The sequence below is a fragment of the Malaclemys terrapin genome, chromosome 17 (assembly GCF_027887155.1).
Source record: "Malaclemys terrapin pileata isolate rMalTer1 chromosome 17, rMalTer1.hap1, whole genome shotgun sequence".
NCBI classification, from domain to species: Eukaryota; Metazoa; Chordata; order Testudines; family Emydidae; genus Malaclemys; species Malaclemys terrapin.
Window position 1 is genome coordinate 127,784 of NC_071521.1, and position 16,604 is coordinate 144,387.

Below are 16,604 nucleotides of genomic sequence, written 5' to 3' on the forward strand. Positions count from 1 at the left end.
CACGCCAAGGTCCAAAGTGAGCTCCCTCTAACTAGGGTGTGGGTCTTTCCCTGCCTTTCACAAGGTAACACTGCCATTTGGAAGGTAGTTCTAGAAACCAGCCTCTTGAGAGGGTTCAGGGTTTGTCCTACTAGCTGTCCCGTGCCCTCCCCACTCACGCACTCAGCCAAGTCAAAGCCCGCGTCCTCTGCATCCACCTGGACCCGCCTTCTGCCGCAAGCTCTCCTGCGCTCTGAAAGAGATCGGTGCCGAAGAGTAGGAATTAGGGTAATTTCCGGCAGGGCCGAGTACCTTGCCAATGTCATCTGAATCTACCTTGTACACGTGCTCTCTACTGAGCCACACCTAACCCGCTTCACCTCTCTCTTTCCAGCAACTCAAAGGACAAAATGGACAAGACGACACAAGCACCAAAGAAACTGCAGGAAAAGGGAAGAAAAAGCCACGGCCAACGGCTGCACACACCGCACACACAGCACACACCGCACCCCTCTACCGAGGGGTCGGGTTCGACACTTCTCCTCACAGGCTTAATCCCCCTTCAGGTGCCCGGTAAAAGGACCTCCCTGTAAACAAGGATCAAGGTCCATTCCTTGCCAACCAAAATGCTTTATGGGTCCCTTCCATAGCTGAGGAGGAGCGAGCCCCCTTTAAAACGGGTTGAGGTCTCTGTGGGTTTGGGCTCCTTAGGACCTAGCCTTTAAAATGCCCCGTGCCGTTGACCCCTCCCTGTCAGAAGGGTGCAGGTCTCCCCTTTCTAACTCCTCTTGGGCCGTTGGCACTCGCTGGGCAACGAGACCACCCACTTCCGAGGGAACGGAGGTCTCTCCTTTACAGCGCTTTTCGCTCTGGCCCATTGGAAGGCTCCTGGCTTAAGGACCACCCTGTAAGGAGGGTTTCGGTCTCCTTTGCCATGCAAATTAAGCCACAGGTCACTTTGACACGCCCGGCAAAATGACTGCCCTGTAACCAGGGTGTAAGGTCTTATACCTCTCACGCTTAAGCTAGGGGAGCCTTTCCGTGCCTGTGGCTTAGCGACTCCCCCCGACCCTCCACCACTTGAGAAGGGTTGAACTTCTGTTTCTCTTAGTCACAGTAAATTCCCACAGAATGATTTCTACTTGGCTTTTTTGAGATTTGAAGTGAAATCTTACTGGGGACCTATCCCGGTCAGATGGAACATGGTGTGGCGAAGGGGCGGCTGTAAGGGGATGGCGGAGGCCGTGGAAAATTCGCCCCTTTTCTCAAAAAAGCCAAGACATGGCCCAACCAAGCAAACGTCACAAAGTCTGGAAATGAACTGGGGAGGTGGGGGGCTCCTTTCGGACCCTCACTTCCGTGTAATCCTTCCTCAAGTCCTTTTGCCCTGCCCAATTTACACCGCTCAACCAACCACAACTTTCACCCTTTGTTTTCTTGTGCACAAGAAAGAACGCTGTCGGACTGACGAGCGTCAACTGCAGGGATTCGGACAGCTCCGTTAGTTGTGTCCGAATTCCAGGCCTTGTGTCTCTTTGGTGATAAAGAGAGGAGATTCCTCGGGCTACGTTGGAAGAGATTGAGGTGGCGGTCCTTTCTGAAATGTGTTCATGTTGAGATGTTGTAGGTAGATGCGGTGGTATTCAGAGCCGGCACGTGGGTGCACCTAACCCTACTAACAGGACCGCGTCACAAGTCAGAGGGGTCTTTTCTGGTAAAGGTAGGGGGCACAAAGTTGTCATTTTCTTGGTGGGGTAGGAGGTAAGTCGGGAAGGGTGTCGCTGAGGGACGGAGGATTGATTGGAAAGGGGACACTCAGCAGGATCCCTCCCTTACCTGTTCATTTCCAGATCTTTTCACATTCGGGACTCCCACACCCTCATTGTGTAAAGGAGGTGTATTTTACTAAAGAGAGGGTGACTGCCCTGTAATCAGGGTTCAGGACGCTTTCCCTTTTCTCCTCTCTGCATCGGCCCTCTTCACGCCAAGGTCCAAAGTGAGCTCCCTCTAACTAGGGTGTGGGTCTTTCCCTGCCTTTCACAAGGTAACACTGCCATTTGGAAGGTAGTTCTAGAAACCAGCCTCTTGAGAGGGTTCAGGGTTTGTCCTACTAGCTGTCCCGTGCCCTCCCCACTCACGCACTCAGCCAAGTCAAAGCCCGCGTCCTCTGCATCCACCTGGACCCGCCTTCTGCCGCAAGCTCTCCTGCGCTCTGAAAGAGATCGGTGCCGAAGAGTAGGAATTAGGGTAATTTCCGGCAGGGCCGAGTACCTTGCCAATGTCATCTGAATCTACCTTGTACACGTGCTCTCTACTGAGCCACACCTAACCCGCTTCACCTCTCTCTTTCCAGCAACTCAAAGGACAAAATGGACAAGACGACACAAGCACCAAAGAAACTGCAGGAAAAGGGAAGAAAAAGCCACGGCCAACGGCTGCACACACCGCACCCCTCTACCGAGGGATCGGGTTCGACACTTCTCCTCACAGGCTTAATCCCCCTTCAGGTGCCCGGTAAAAGGACCTCCCTGTAAACAAGGATCAAGGTCCATTCCTTGCCAACCAAAATGCTTTATGGGTCCCTTCCATAGCTGAGGAGGAGCGAGCCCCCTTTAAAACGGGTTGAGGTCTCTGTGGGTTTGGGCTCCTTAGGACCTAGCCTTTAAAATGCCCCGGGCCGTTGACCTCTCCCTGTCAGAAGGGTGCAGGTCTCCCCTTTCTAACTCCTCTTGGGCCGTTGGCACTCGCTGGCAACGAGACCACCCACTTCCGAGGGAACGGAGGTCTCTCCTTTACAGCGCTTTTCGCTCTGGCCCATTGGAAGGCTCCTGGTTTAAGGCCCACCCTGTAAGGAGGGTTTCGGTCTCCTTTGCCATGCAAATTAAGCCACAGGTCACTTTGACACGCCCGGCAAAATGACTGCCCTGTAACCAGGGTGTAAGGTCTTATACCTGTCACGCTTAAGCTAGGGGAGCCTTTCCGTGCCTGTGGCTTAGCGACTCCCCCGGACCCTCCACCACTTGAGAAGGGTGGAACTTCTGTTTCTCTTAGTCACAGTCAATTACCACAGAATGATTTCTATTGGCTTTTTTGAGATTTGAAGTGAAATCTTATTTGGGACCTATCCCGGTCAGATGGAACATGGTGTGGCGAAGGGGCGGCTGTAAGGGGATGGCGGAGGCCGTGGAAAATTCGCCCCTTTTCTCAAAAAAGCCAAGACATGGCCCAACCAAGCAAACGTCACAAAGTCTGGAAATGAACAGGGGACGTGGGGGGCTCCTTTCGGACCCTCACTTCCGTGTAATCCTTCCTCAAGTCCTTTTGCCCTGCCCAATTTACACCGCTCAACCAACCACAACTTTCACCCTTTGTTTTCTTGTGCACAAGAAAGAACGCTGTCGGACTGACGAGCGTCAACTGTAGGGATTCGGACAGCTCCGTTAGCTGTGTCCGAATTCCAGGCCTTGTGTCTCTTTGGTGATAAAGAGAGGAGATTCCTCGGGCTACGTTGGAAGAGATTGAGGTGGCGGTCCTTTCTGAAATGTGTTCATGTTGAGATGTTGTAGGTAGATGCGGTGGTATTCAGAGCCGGCACGTGGGTGCACCTAACCCTACTAACAGGACCGCGTCACAAGTCAGAGGGGTCTTTTCTGGTAAAGGTAGGGGGCACAAAGTTGTCATTTTCTTGGTGGGGTAGGAGGTAAGTCGGGAAGGGTGTCGCTGAGGGACGGAGGATTGATTGGAAAGGGGACACTCAGCAGGATCCCTCCCTTACCTGTTCATTTCCAGATCTTTTCACATTCAGGACTCCCCCACCCTCATTGTGTAAAGGAGGTGTATTTTACTAAAGAAAGGGTGACTGCCCTGTAATCAGGGTTCAGGACGCTTTCCCTTTTCTCCTCTCTGCATCGGCCCTCTTCACGCCAAGGTCCAAAGTGAGCTCCCTCTAACTAGGGTGTGGGTCTTTCCCTGCCTTTCACAAGGTAACACTGCCATTTGGAAGGTAGTTCTAGAAACCAGCCTCTTGAGAGGGTTCAGGGTTTGTCCTACTAGCTGTCCCGTGCCCTCCCCACTCACGCACTCAGCCAAGTCAAAGCCCGCGTCCTCTGCATCCACCTGGACCCGCCTTCTGCCGCAAGCTCTCCTGCGCTCTGAAAGAGATCGGTGCCGAAGAGTAGGAATTAGGGTAATTTCCGGCAGGGCCGAGTACCTTGCCAATGTCATCTGAATCTACCTTGTACACGTGCTCTCTACTGAGCCACACCTAACCCGCTTCACCTCTCTCTTTCCAGCAACTCAAAGGACAAAATGGACAAGACGACACAAGCACCAAAGAAACTGCAGGAAAAGGGAAGAAAAAGCCACGGCCAACGGCTGCACACACCGCACACACAGCACACACCGCACCCCTCTACCGAGGGGTCGGGTTCGACACTTCTCCTCACAGGCTTAATCCCCCTTCAGGTGCCCGGTAAAAGGACCTCCCTGTAAACAAGGATCAAGGTCCATTCCTTGCCAACCAAAATGCTTTATGGGTCCCTTCCATAGCTGAGGAGGAGCGAGCCCCCTTTAAAACGGGTTGAGGTCTCTGTGGGTTTGGGCTCCTTAGGACCTAGCCTTTAAAATGCCCCGTGCCGTTGACCCCTCCCTGTCAGAAGGGTGCAGGTCTCCCCTTTCTAACTCCTCTTGGGCCGTTGGCACTCGCTGGGCAACGAGACCACCCACTTCCGAGGGAACGGAGGTCTCTCCTTTACAGCGCTTTTCGCTCTGGCCCATTGGAAGGCTCCTGGCTTAAGGACCACCCTGTAAGGAGGGTTTCGGTCTCCTTTGCCATGCAAATTAAGCCACAGGTCACTTTGACACGCCCGGCAAAATGACTGCCCTGTAACCAGGGTGTAAGGTCTTATACCTCTCACGCTTAAGCTAGGGGAGCCTTTCCGTGCCTGTGGCTTAGCGACTCCCCCCGACCCTCCACCACTTGAGAAGGGTTGAACTTCTGTTTCTCTTAGTCACAGTAAATTCCCACAGAATGATTTCTACTTGGCTTTTTTGAGATTTGAAGTGAAATCTTACTGGGGACCTATCCCGGTCAGATGGAACATGGTGTGGCGAAGGGGCGGCTGTAAGGGGATGGCGGAGGCCGTGGAAAATTCGCCCCTTTTCTCAAAAAAGCCAAGACATGGCCCAACCAAGCAAACGTCACAAAGTCTGGAAATGAACTGGGGAGGTGGGGGGCTCCTTTCGGACCCTCACTTCCGTGTAATCCTTCCTCAAGTCCTTTTGCCCTGCCCAATTTACACCGCTCAACCAACCACAACTTTCACCCTTTGTTTTCTTGTGCACAAGAAAGAACGCTGTCGGACTGACGAGCGTCAACTGCAGGGATTCGGACAGCTCCGTTAGTTGTGTCCGAATTCCAGGCCTTGTGTCTCTTTGGTGATAAAGAGAGGAGATTCCTCGGGCTACGTTGGAAGAGATTGAGGTGGCGGTCCTTTCTGAAATGTGTTCATGTTGAGATGTTGTAGGTAGATGCGGTGGTATTCAGAGCCGGCACGTGGGTGCACCTAACCCTACTAACAGGACCGCGTCACAAGTCAGAGGGGTCTTTTCTGGTAAAGGTAGGGGGCACAAAGTTGTCATTTTCTTGGTGGGGTAGGAGGTAAGTCGGGAAGGGTGTCGCTGAGGGACAGAGGATTGATTGGAAAGGGGACACTCAGCAGGATCCCTCCCTTACCTGTTCATTTCCAGATCTTTTCACATTCAGGACTTCCCCACCCTCATTGTGTAAAGGAGGTGTATTTTACTAAAGAAAGGGTGACTGCCCTGTAATCAGGGTTCAGGACGCTTTCCCTTTTCTCCTCTCTGCATCGGCCCTCTTCACGCCAAGGTCCAAAGTGAGCTCCCTCTAACTAGGGTGTGGGTCTTTCCCTGCCTTTCACAAGGTAACACTGCCATTTGGAAGGTAGTTCTAGAAACCAGCCTCTTGAGAGGGTTCAGGGTTTGTCCTACTAGCTGTCCCGTGCCCTCCCCACTCACGCACTCAGCCAAGTCAAAGCCCGCGTCCTCTGCATCCACCTGGACCCGCCTTCTGCCGCAAGCTCTCCTGCGCTCTGAAAGAGATCGGTGCCGAAGAATAGGAATTAGGGTAATTTCCGGCAGGGCCGAGTACCTTGCCAATGTCATCTGAATCTACCTTGTACACGTGCTCTCTACTGAGCCACACCTAACCCGCTTCACCTCTCTCTTTCCAGCAACTCAAAGGACAAAATGGACAAGACGACACAAGCACCAAAGAAACTGCAGGAAAAGGGAAGAAAAAGCCACGGCCAACGGCTGCACACACCGCACACACAGCACACACCGCACCCATCTACCGAGGGGTCGGGTTCGACACTTTTCCTCAGAGGCTTAATCCCCCTTCAGGTGCCCGGTAAAAGGACCTCCCTGTAAACAAGGATCAAGGTCCATTCCTTGCCAACCAAAATGCTTTATGGGTCCCTTCCATAGCTTAGGCGGAGCGAGCCACCTTTAAAACGGGTTGAGGTCTCTGTGGGTTTGGGCTCCATAGGACCTAGCCTTTAAAATGCCCCGGGCCGTTGACCCCTCCCTGTCAGAAGGGTGCAGGTCTCCCCTTTATAACTCCTCTTGGGCCGTTGGCACTCGCTGGGCAACGAGACCACCCACTTCCGAGGGAACGGAGGTCTCTCCTTTACAGCGCTTTTCGCTCTGGCCCATTGGAAGGCTCCTGGCTTAAGGACCACCCTGTAAGGAGGGTTTCGGTCTCCTTTGCCATGCAAATTAAGCCACAGGTCATTTTGACATGCCCGGCAAAATGACTGCCCTGTAACCAGGGTGTAAGGTCTTATACCTCTCACGCTTAAGCTAGGGGAGCCTTTCCGTGCCTGTGGCTTAGCGACTCCCCCCGACCCTCCACCACTTGAGAAGGGTTGAACTTCTGTTTCTCTTAGTCACAGTAAATTCCCACAGAATGATTTCTACTTGGCTTTTTTGAGATTTGAAGTGAAATCTTACGGGGGACCTATCCCGGTCAGATGGAACATGGTGTGGCAAAGGGGCGGCTGTAAGGGGATGGCGGAGGCCGTGGAAAATTCGCCCCGTTTCTCAAAAACGCCAAGAAATGGCCCAACCAAGCAAACGTCACAAAGTCTGGAAATGAACAGGGGAGGTGGGGGGCTCCTTTCGGACCCTCATGTCCGTGTAATCCTTCCTCAAGTCCTTTTGCCCTGCCCAATTTACACCGCTCAACCAACCACAACTTTCACCCTTTGTTTTCTTGTGCACAAGAAAGAACGCTGTCGGACTGACGAGCGTCAACTGTAGGGATTCGGACAGCTCCGTTAGCTGTGTCCGAATTCCAGGCCTTGTGTCTCTTTGGTGATAAAGAGAGGAGATTCCTCGGGCTACGTTGGAAGAGATTGAGGTGGCGGTCCTTTCTGAAATGTGTTCATGTTGAGATGTTGTAGGTAGATGCGGTGGTATTCAGAGCCGGCACGTGGGTGCACCTAACCCTACTAACAGGACCGCGTCACAAGTCAGAGGGGTCTTTTCTGGTAAAGGTAGGGGGCACAAAGTTGTCATTTTCTTGGTGGGGTAGGAGGTAAGTCGGGAAGGGTGTCGCTGAGGGACGGAGGATTGATTGGAAAGGGGACACTCAGCAGGATCCCTCCCTTACCTGTTCATTTCCAGATCTTTTCACATTCAGGACTCCCCCACCCTCATTGTGTAAAGGAGGTGTATTTTACTAAAGAGAGGGTGACTGCCCTGTAATCAGGGTTCAGGACGCTTTCCCTTTTCTCCTCTCTGCATCGGCCCTCTTCACGCCAAGGTCCAAAGTGAGCTCCCTCTAACTAGGGTGTGGGTCTTTCCCTGCCTTTCACAAGGTAACACTGCCATTTGGAAGGTAGTTCTAGAAACCAGCCTCTTGAGAGGGTTCAGGGTTTGTCCTACTAGCTGTCCCGTGCCCTCACCACTCACGCACTCAGCCAAGTCAAAGCCCGCGTCCTCTGCATCCACCTGGACCCGCCTTCTGCCGCAAGCTCTCCTGCGCTCTGAAAGAAATCGGTGCCGAAGAGTAGGAATTAGGGTAATTTCCGGCAGGGCCGAGTACCTTGCCAATGTCATCTGAATCTACCTTGTACACGTGCTCTCTACTGAGCCACACCTAACCCGCTTCACCTCTCTCTTTCCTGCAACTCAAAGGACAAAATGGACAAGATGACACAAGCACCAAAGAAACTGCAGGAAAAGGGAAGAAAAAGCCACGGCCAACGGCTGCACACACCGCACACACAGCACCCCTCTACCGAGGGGTTGGGTTCGACACTTTTCCTCACAGGCTTAATCCCCCTTCAGGTGCCCGGTAAAAGGACCTCCCTGTAAACAAGGATCAAGGTCCATTCCTTGCCAACCAAAATGCTTTATGGGTCCCTTCCAAAGCTGAGGAGGAGCGAGCCCCCTTTAAAATGGGTTGAGGTCTCTGTGGGTTTGGGCTCCTTAGGACCTAGCCTTTAAAATGCCCCGGGCCGTTGACCTCTCCCTGTCAGAAGGGTGCAGGTCTCCCCTTTCTAACTCCTCTTGGGCCGTTGGCACTCGCTGGCAACGAGACCACCCACTTCCGAGGGAACGGAGGTCTCTCCTTTACAGCGCTTTTCGCTCTGGCCCATTGGAAGGCTCCTGGCTTAAGGACCACCCTGTAAGGAGGGTTTCGGTCTCCTTTGCCATGCAAATTAAGCCACAGGTCACTTTGACACGCCCGGCAAAATGACTGCCCTGTAACCAGGATGTAAGGTCTTATACCTCTCACGCTTAAGCTAGGGGAGCCTTTCCGTGCCTGTGGCTTAGCGACTCCCCCGGACCCTCCACCACTTGAGAAGGGTGGAACTTCTGTTTCTCTTAGTCACAGTAAATTACCACAGAATGATTTCTATTGGCTTTTTTGAGATTTGAAGTGAAATCTTATTTGGGACCTATCCCGGTCAGATGGAACATGGTGTGGCGAAGGGGCGGCTGTAAGGGGATGGCCGAGGCCGTGGAAAATTCGCCCCGTTTCTCAAAAAAGCCAAGAAATGGCCCAACCAAGCAAACGTCACAAAGTCTGGAAATGAACAGGGGAGGTGGGGGGCTCCTTTCGGACCCTCACTTCCGTGTAATCCTTCCTCAAGTCCTTTTGCCCTGCCCAATTTACACCGCTCAACCAACCACAACTTTCACCCTTTGTTTTCTTGTGCACAAGAAAGAACGCTGTCGGACTGACGAGCGTCAACTGTAGGGATTCGGACAGCTCCGTTAGTTGTGTCCGAATTCCAGGCCTTGTGTCTCTTTGGTGATAAAGAGAGGAGATTCCTCGGGCTACGTTGGAAGAGATTGAGGTGGTGGTCCTTTCTGAAATGTGTTCATGTTGAGATGTTGTAGGTAGATGCGGTGGTATTCAGAGCCGGCACGTGGGTGCACCTAACCCTACTAACAGGACCGCGTCACAAGTCAGAGGGGTCTTTTCTGGTAAAGGTAGGGGGCACAAAGTTGTCATTTTCTTGGTGGGGTAGGAGGTAAGTCGGGAAGGGTGTCGCTGAGGGACGGAGGATTGATTGGAAAGGGGACACTCAGCAGGATCCCTCCCTTACCTGTTCATTTCCAGATCTTTTCACATTCAGGACTCCCCCACCCTCATTGTGTAAAGGAGGTGTATTTTACTAAAGAAAGGGTGACTGCCCTGTAATCAGGGTTCAGGACGCTTTCCCTTTTCTCCTCTCTGCATCGGCCCTCTTCACGCCAAGGTCCAAAGTGAGCTCCCTCTAACTAGGGTGTGGGTCTTTCCCTGCCTTTCACAAGGTAACACTGCCATTTGGAAGGTAGTTCTAGAAACCAGCCTCTTGAGAGGGTTCAGGGTTTGTCCTACTAGCTGTCCCGTGCCCTCCCCACTCACGCACTCAGCCAAGTCAAAGCCCGCGTCCTTTGCATCCACCTGGACCCGCCTTCTGCCGCAAGCTCTCCTGCGCTCTGAAAGAGATCGGTGCCGAAGAGTAGGAATTAGGGTAATTTCCGGCAGGGCCGAGTACCTTGCCAATGTCATCTGAATCTACCTTGTACACGTGCTCTCTACTGAGCCACACCTAACCCGCTTCACCTCTCCCTTTCCAGCAACTCAAAGGACAAAATGGACAAGACGACACAAGCACCAAAGAAACTGCAGGAAAAGGGAAGAAAAAGCCACGGCCAACGGCTGCACACACCACACACACAGCACACACCGCACCCCTCTACCGAGGGGTCGGGTTCGACACTTCTCCTCACAGGCTTAATCCCCCTTCAGGTGCCCGGTAAAAGGACCTCGCTGTAAACAAGGATCAAGGTCCATTCCTTGCCAACCAAAATGCTTTATGGGTCCCATCCATAGCTGAGGCGGAGCGAGCCCCCTTTAAAACGGGTTGAGGTCTCTGTGGGTTTGGGCTCCTTAGGACCTAGCCTTTAAAATGCCCCGGGCCGTTGATCCCTCCCTGTCAGAAGGGTGCAGGTCTCCCCTTTCTAACTCCTCTTGGGCCGTTGGCACTCGCTGGGCAACGAGACCACCCACTTCCGAGGGAACGGAGGTCTCTCCTTTACAGCGCTTTTCCCTCTGGCCCATTGGAAGGCTCCTGGCTTAAGGACCACCCTGTAAGGAGGGTTTCGGTCTCCTTTGCCATGCAAATTAAGCCACAGGTCACTTTGACACGCCCGGCAAAATGACTGCCCTGTAACCAGGGTGTAAGGTCTTATACCTCTCACGCTTAAGGTAGGGGAGCCTTTCCGTGCCTGTGGCTTAGCGACTCCCCCCGACCCTCCACCACTTGAGAAGGGTTGAACTTCTGTTTCTCTTAGTCACAGTAAATTCCCACAGAATGATTTCTACTTGGCTTTTTTGAGATTTGAAGTGAAATCTTATTTGGGACCTATCCCGGTCAGATGGAACATGGTGTGACGAAGGGGCAGCTGTAATGGGATGGCGGAGGCTGTGGAAAATTCGCCCCTTTTCTCAAAAAAGCCAAGAAATGGCCCAACCAAGCAAACGTCACAAAGTCTGGAAATGAACAGGGGAGGTGGGGGGCTCCTTTCGGACCCTCACTTCCGTGTAATCCTTCCTCAAGTCCTTTTGCCCTACCCAATTTACACCGCTCAACCAACCACAACTTTCACCCTTTGTTTTCTTATGCACAAGAAAGAACACTGTCGGACTGACGAGCGTCAACTGTAGGGATTCGGACAGCTCCGTTAGTTGTGTCCGAATTCCAGGCTTCTGGGTACACGTCTGGCTCTGTTGATTTGTTTCTTTATTTCCTTGTGCGGGTATCGTAGTTTTGAGAATGCTTGGTGAAGATCTTGTAGGTGTTGGTCTCTGTCTGAGGGGTTCGAGCAGATGCGATTGTACCTCAGTGCTTGGCTGTAGACGATGGATCGTGTGGTGTGACCGGGGTGGAAGCTGGAGGCATGAAGGTAGGCGTACAACAGAGCCAGACGTGTACCCAGAAGCCTCCTGCTACAAGACAGGCCCAGACGAGAAACCAACAGAACTCCACTGGCCATCACTTACAGTCCTCAGCTTAAACCTCTCCCACGCATCATCAGTGATCTACAACCCATCCTGGACAATGATCCCTCACTTTCACAGACCTTGGGAGGCAGGCCAGTCCTCGCCCACAGACAACCTGCCAACCTTAAGCATATTCTCACCAGCAACCACGCACCGCACCATAACAACTCTAACTCGGGAACCAACCCATGCAACAAACCTCGATGCCAACTCTGCCCACATATCTACACCAGCAACACCACCACTGGACCTAACCAGATCAGCTACAACATCACCGGCTCATTTACCTGCACGTCCACCAATGTTATATATGCCATCATATGCCAGCAACGCCCCTCTGCTATGTACATTGGCCAAACTGGACAGTCACTACGCAAGAGGATAAATGGACACAAGTCAGATATCAGGAATGGCAATATACAAAAACCTGTAGGAGAACACTTCAACCTCCCTAGCCACACAATAGCAGATGTAAAGGCAAAAAAACTTCAGGACCAGACTCCAAAGAGAAACTGCTGAGCTCCAGTTCATCTGCAAATTTGACACCATCAGATCAGGATTAAACAAAGACTGTGAATGGCTATCCAACTACAGAAACAGTTTCTCCTCCGTTGGTGTTCACACCTCAACTGCTAGCAGAGCACCTCACCCTCCCTGATTGAACTAACCTCGTTATCTCCACACTGATATATACCTGCCTCTGGAGATTTCCATTACTTGCATCTGAAGAAGTGAGGTTCTTACCCACGAAAGCTTATGCTCCCAGTACTTCTGTTAGTCTCAAAGGTGCCACAGGACCCTCTGTTACTTTTTATGAAAGTCGGGGTGCTTATATACCCAGTGAAAGTTGGCAACTGTGACTCTGGTCCCTTCCCCAGCCTTAATCCCACAGAGCACTATATTCAACGAGGAGGCACACGGCCTTTGAACAAAACTGGAGTGAGTACAGATAATGAATTCCAAGCACTGACTGGTTACTCACAGCCACTAATGTGGAAGGCAGAAACACGAGAACTATTCATGTCTCCTTAGAAGGATGTCCAGGCTGCTCAAGTCCACTTCTGCCATATTCCTGTCCAGCTAGGGCTCCTGGACGATTCCTCTGCAAACTAATAAAGCCAAGCAAGAACTATCACTACACAGAGCTCTCTTGGTGCGTTGAATCTTGCCCTCATCCCTGCCTCTGTCTCCCATTCCATCTACATCAGCCCCAGACGAGGAACAGAGACTGAGCTCACACTATCAGTCACCGCTCTACTCTACTATCCACTGCCCCGCATGGTTTTCGTACACCCCTACTTCTCCATGGCTCCCGACACCTGGCCTGTGGGGATACACACCTAGCACCCCTGACTGTGTCCTACGAAGGGTGCATGTTGGGGAGCAAGGAGAAAGGCTGAGGGGCCCCATGGGTGGTGGGAGGGACTGGGGGGAAGGGTAGGGATAGGGGTGCAGGTTGGGGAATGTTGGAGAAAGGAGAAAAGGGCACTGGAGGGCCCACAGATCTAGGGACAGAGTGGGGTGCAGGTTGCGTTGGGTTGGGGGTGTTGGGAGGGAGGAAAAAAGGAGGCTATGGGGCCCAACGGATGGGGGGATGAACTGGGGGGCTGTTGGGGAGGAAGGCGGGCTGAGCAGTCCCTACAGGTGGAGGCATGGATGGAGGCGCAGGTTGTGGCGAGCTGGGAGAATGTTGGAGAGAGATGGGGGCTGAGGAATGAGTGGAGGAATGAATTGAGGAATACAGGCATGTGGGTTGGGGAAAGTTGTTGCAGGCTGGGGGGTGTTGGGGAGGGAGGGGGGCTGAGGGGCAGGGATGGGGGAAAGGTAGGGATGGAGTGCAGTTTGGGGTGGCCTACGAGGTGTTGCAGGAAGAAGAAAGGAGGACTGAGGGGCCCAACGGATGGGGGGGGGATAGACGGGAGCGGGTTGGTTTGGGCTAGAGGAAGGGGGGTGTGGGTTGGAGAAGGTTGCAGGCATGGGGGGCGGCGCGGGTGGGTTGGGGACTGGGGAAGCAGGTTGGGGTGGGCTGGGGGTTTGGGGGGGGACTAGGAAATTTGCAGCAGGCTGGGGCGTGTGAGGGGGACGAGAAAAGTCGTGGGGGGCGGGTTGGGGAAGGTTACGGTGGGTTGGGGACCGGGGAAGCGGGTTGGGGCGGACTGGGGGTGCAGGTTAGAGAAGGTTGCGGGGGGGGCGGGGACAAGAAAGGTTGCGGCGGGCTAGTGGGTGCGGGTTAGAGAAGGTTGCAGCGGGCTGGGGGTGCGGATTAGAGAAGGTTGTGGTGGGCTGGAGGTGTGGGGGGACAGGGCAGGCTGAGTGTGCGGGGGGACAGGGGAAACGTTGCGGCGGGCTGGGGGTACGGGTTAGAGAAGGTCGCGGTGGGCTGGGGGTACGGGGGGAGGTTGTGGCGGGCTGGGGGTGCAGATTAGAGAAGGTTGCGGCGGGCTGGGGGTGCAGGGGGCTGAGGAAGGTTGCGGCAGGCTGGAGATGCGGAGGGACGGGGGGGTGGTCGGGGGGAGCAGGGGGGCAAGGGAGGGTGCAGCGGGCTGGGGGTGTGGGTTAGAGAAGATTGTGGCTGGCTAGGGGTGCGGGTTAGAGAAGATTGTGGCAGGCTGGGGGTGTGGGGGGATGGGGGGGCGAGGGAGGTTGCAGCGGGCTGGGGGTGTGGGGGGGACGAGGAAGGTTGCGGCAGGCTGGGGGTGCGGGGGGGGACGAGGAAGGTTGCAGGGCCACCCACAGGCCTCAGGCCCCACAGGGGCCCCCATGAGAATATAGTATTCTATAGTATTGCAACTTTTTTTTATGGAAGGGGCCTCCGAAATTGCTTTGCCCCAGGCCCCCTGAATCCTCTGGGCGGCCCTGGGAGGTTGCGACGGGCTGGGGGTGAGGGTTGGGGACCGGGGAAGTGGGTTGTTGTGAGCTGGGGAAGGTTGCGACGGGCTGGGGGTGAGGGTTGGGGACCGGGGAAGTGGGTTGTTGTGAGCTGGGGAAGGTTGCGACGGGCTGGGGGTGCGGGGGGGAGGTCATGGCAGGCTGGGGGGGCAGGTTAGAAAAAGTTGCGGTAGGCTGAGGGTGCGGGGGGCGCACTGGGAGTGCAGGTTAGAGAAGGCTGCGGCGGGTGTGTGAGGGTGGGGGGATTGCGGTGTGTGTGTGTGCGGAGTGCAGGTTAGAGAAGGTTGCGGTGGGTTGGGGACCAGGGAAGCGGATTGTTGCGGACTGGGGGTGCAGGTTAGAGAAGGTTGGGGGGGCAAGGAAGGTTGCGGCGCGCTGGGGGTGCGGGTTAGAAAAGGTTGTGGCAGGCTGGGGGTGTGGGGGGACAGGGCGGGCTGGTGGTGCGGGGGGGAGGTTGTGGTGGGCTGGGGGTGTGGGGGACAGGGCGGGCTGGGTGTGCGGGGGGACGGGGGAGAGGTTGCGGAGGGCTGGGGGTGCGGGTTAGAGAAGGTTGCAGCGGGCTGGAGGTGCGGGGGGACAGGGACGGGCTGGGGGTGCAGGGGGGAAGTTGTGGTGGGCTGGGGGTACAGATTAGAGAAGGTTGCGGCGGGCTGGGGGTGCGGAGGGACAGGGACGGGCTGGGGGTGCGGGGGGGGAGGTTGTGGTGGGCTGGGGGTACAGATTAGAGAAGGTTGTGGTGGGCTGGGGGTGTGGCGGGACAGGGCGGCCTGGGTGTGCGGGGGAACGGGGGAGAGGTTGTGGAGGACTGGGGGTGCAGGTTAGAGAAGGTTGTGGCGGGCTGGGGGTGTGGGGGGACAGGGCGGGCTGGGGGTGCGGGGGGACGGGGGAGGGGTTGCGGAGGGCTGGGGACCGGGGAAGCGGATTGTGGCGAGCTGGGAAAGGTTGCGGCGGGCTGGGGGGTCCGGGGGGGGGAGATCGTGGCGGGCTGATGGGTCGGGGGGGGGGAGATCGTGGCGGGCTGATGGGTCCGGGGGGGGAGGAGATCGTGGCGGGCTGATGGGTCTGGGGGGGGGGGAGATCGTGGCGGGCTGGGGGGCGGGCGGACGGGGGGCGGGCTGGGGGGTCCGGGGGGGGGGAGATCGTGGTGGGCTGGGGGGTCCGGGGGGGGGAGATCGTGGCGGGCTGATGGGTCCGAGGGGGGGGGGGAGATTGTGGCGGGCTAGGGGTCCGGGGGGGGAGATCGTGGTGGGCTGATGGGTCCGGGGGGGGGGAGATCGTGGCGGGCTGGGGGGCGGGCTGGGGGGTCCGGGGGGGGGAGATCGTGGCGGGCTGGGGGTCCGGGGGGGGAGATCGTGGCGGGCTGGGGGGCGGGCGGACGGGGGGCGGGCTGATGGGGTCGGGGGGGGGAGATCGTGGCGGGCTGGGGGGCGGGCGGACGGGGGGCGGGCTGATGGGTCGGGGGGGGGGAGATCGTGGCGGGCTGATGGGTCCGGGGGGGGGAGATCGTGGCGGGCTAGGGGGTCCGGGGGGGGGAGATCGTGGCGGGTCCGGGGGGGGAGATCGTGGTGGGCTGATGGGTCCGGGGGGGGGATATCGTGGCGGGCTGGGGGGTCCGGGGGGGAGATCGTGGCGGGCTGGGGGGTCCGAGGGGGGGAGATCGTGGCGGGCTGGGGGGCGGGCGGACGGGGGCCGGGCTAGAGAAAACTGAGACGTGTTGACACGGGAGCGACTGGCGCAGAACAGAAGCCGAGTTCCCCGGCGTACCGCGGTTGGCGTCCAGACCGATGATATCACTTCCTCTTCCGACAACTTCCGGCCCCGCTCTGCAAACGGAAGGTGTATCGCCAAAAGCGCCTCCCGCCCAAACAGAGGGCGCTGGGCCCCGAGCCGGCCCCCGCCTCTCCCACGGTGCCGCTGGATCTGCGGTGGCTGATGGGAGTTGTAGGCCGGGGTGCACTACATCTCCCACAAGCCACTGCTTCATTCCTTCCCTCCCCCCCAGCGGGGCTTAGCTGGGCACATGGCAATAGTGGGGGCTGTGGATGGGCGCCGGGGGTGGGGGTCTTACGGGGTGTGTGTGTGTCCTGGGGAGGATTGAGGCTGAGGGGCAATGGGGGGCAGGTGGGAGATGGAGAATAAACAGAGAGATTCG

General features: G+C 56.0%; 1 long non-coding RNA gene across 2 annotated transcripts in view; it reads right to left on the minus strand.

Moving 5' to 3' along the window:
• LOC128825181 (uncharacterized) overlaps positions 1–16,278 on the minus strand; it is a 78,768-nt gene extending 62,490 nt beyond the window's left edge. For both annotated transcript variants that reach the window (XR_008442630.1, XR_008442629.1), the window contains exons 1-2: positions 16,217–16,278; positions 12,546–12,672 (exon numbers count right to left, since the gene is read on the minus strand). This is a non-coding gene — a long non-coding RNA (uncharacterized LOC128825181). The remainder of the gene's footprint in view (positions 1–12,545; positions 12,673–16,216) is intronic.
• Between the last annotated feature and the right edge of the window lie 326 nt (positions 16,279–16,604).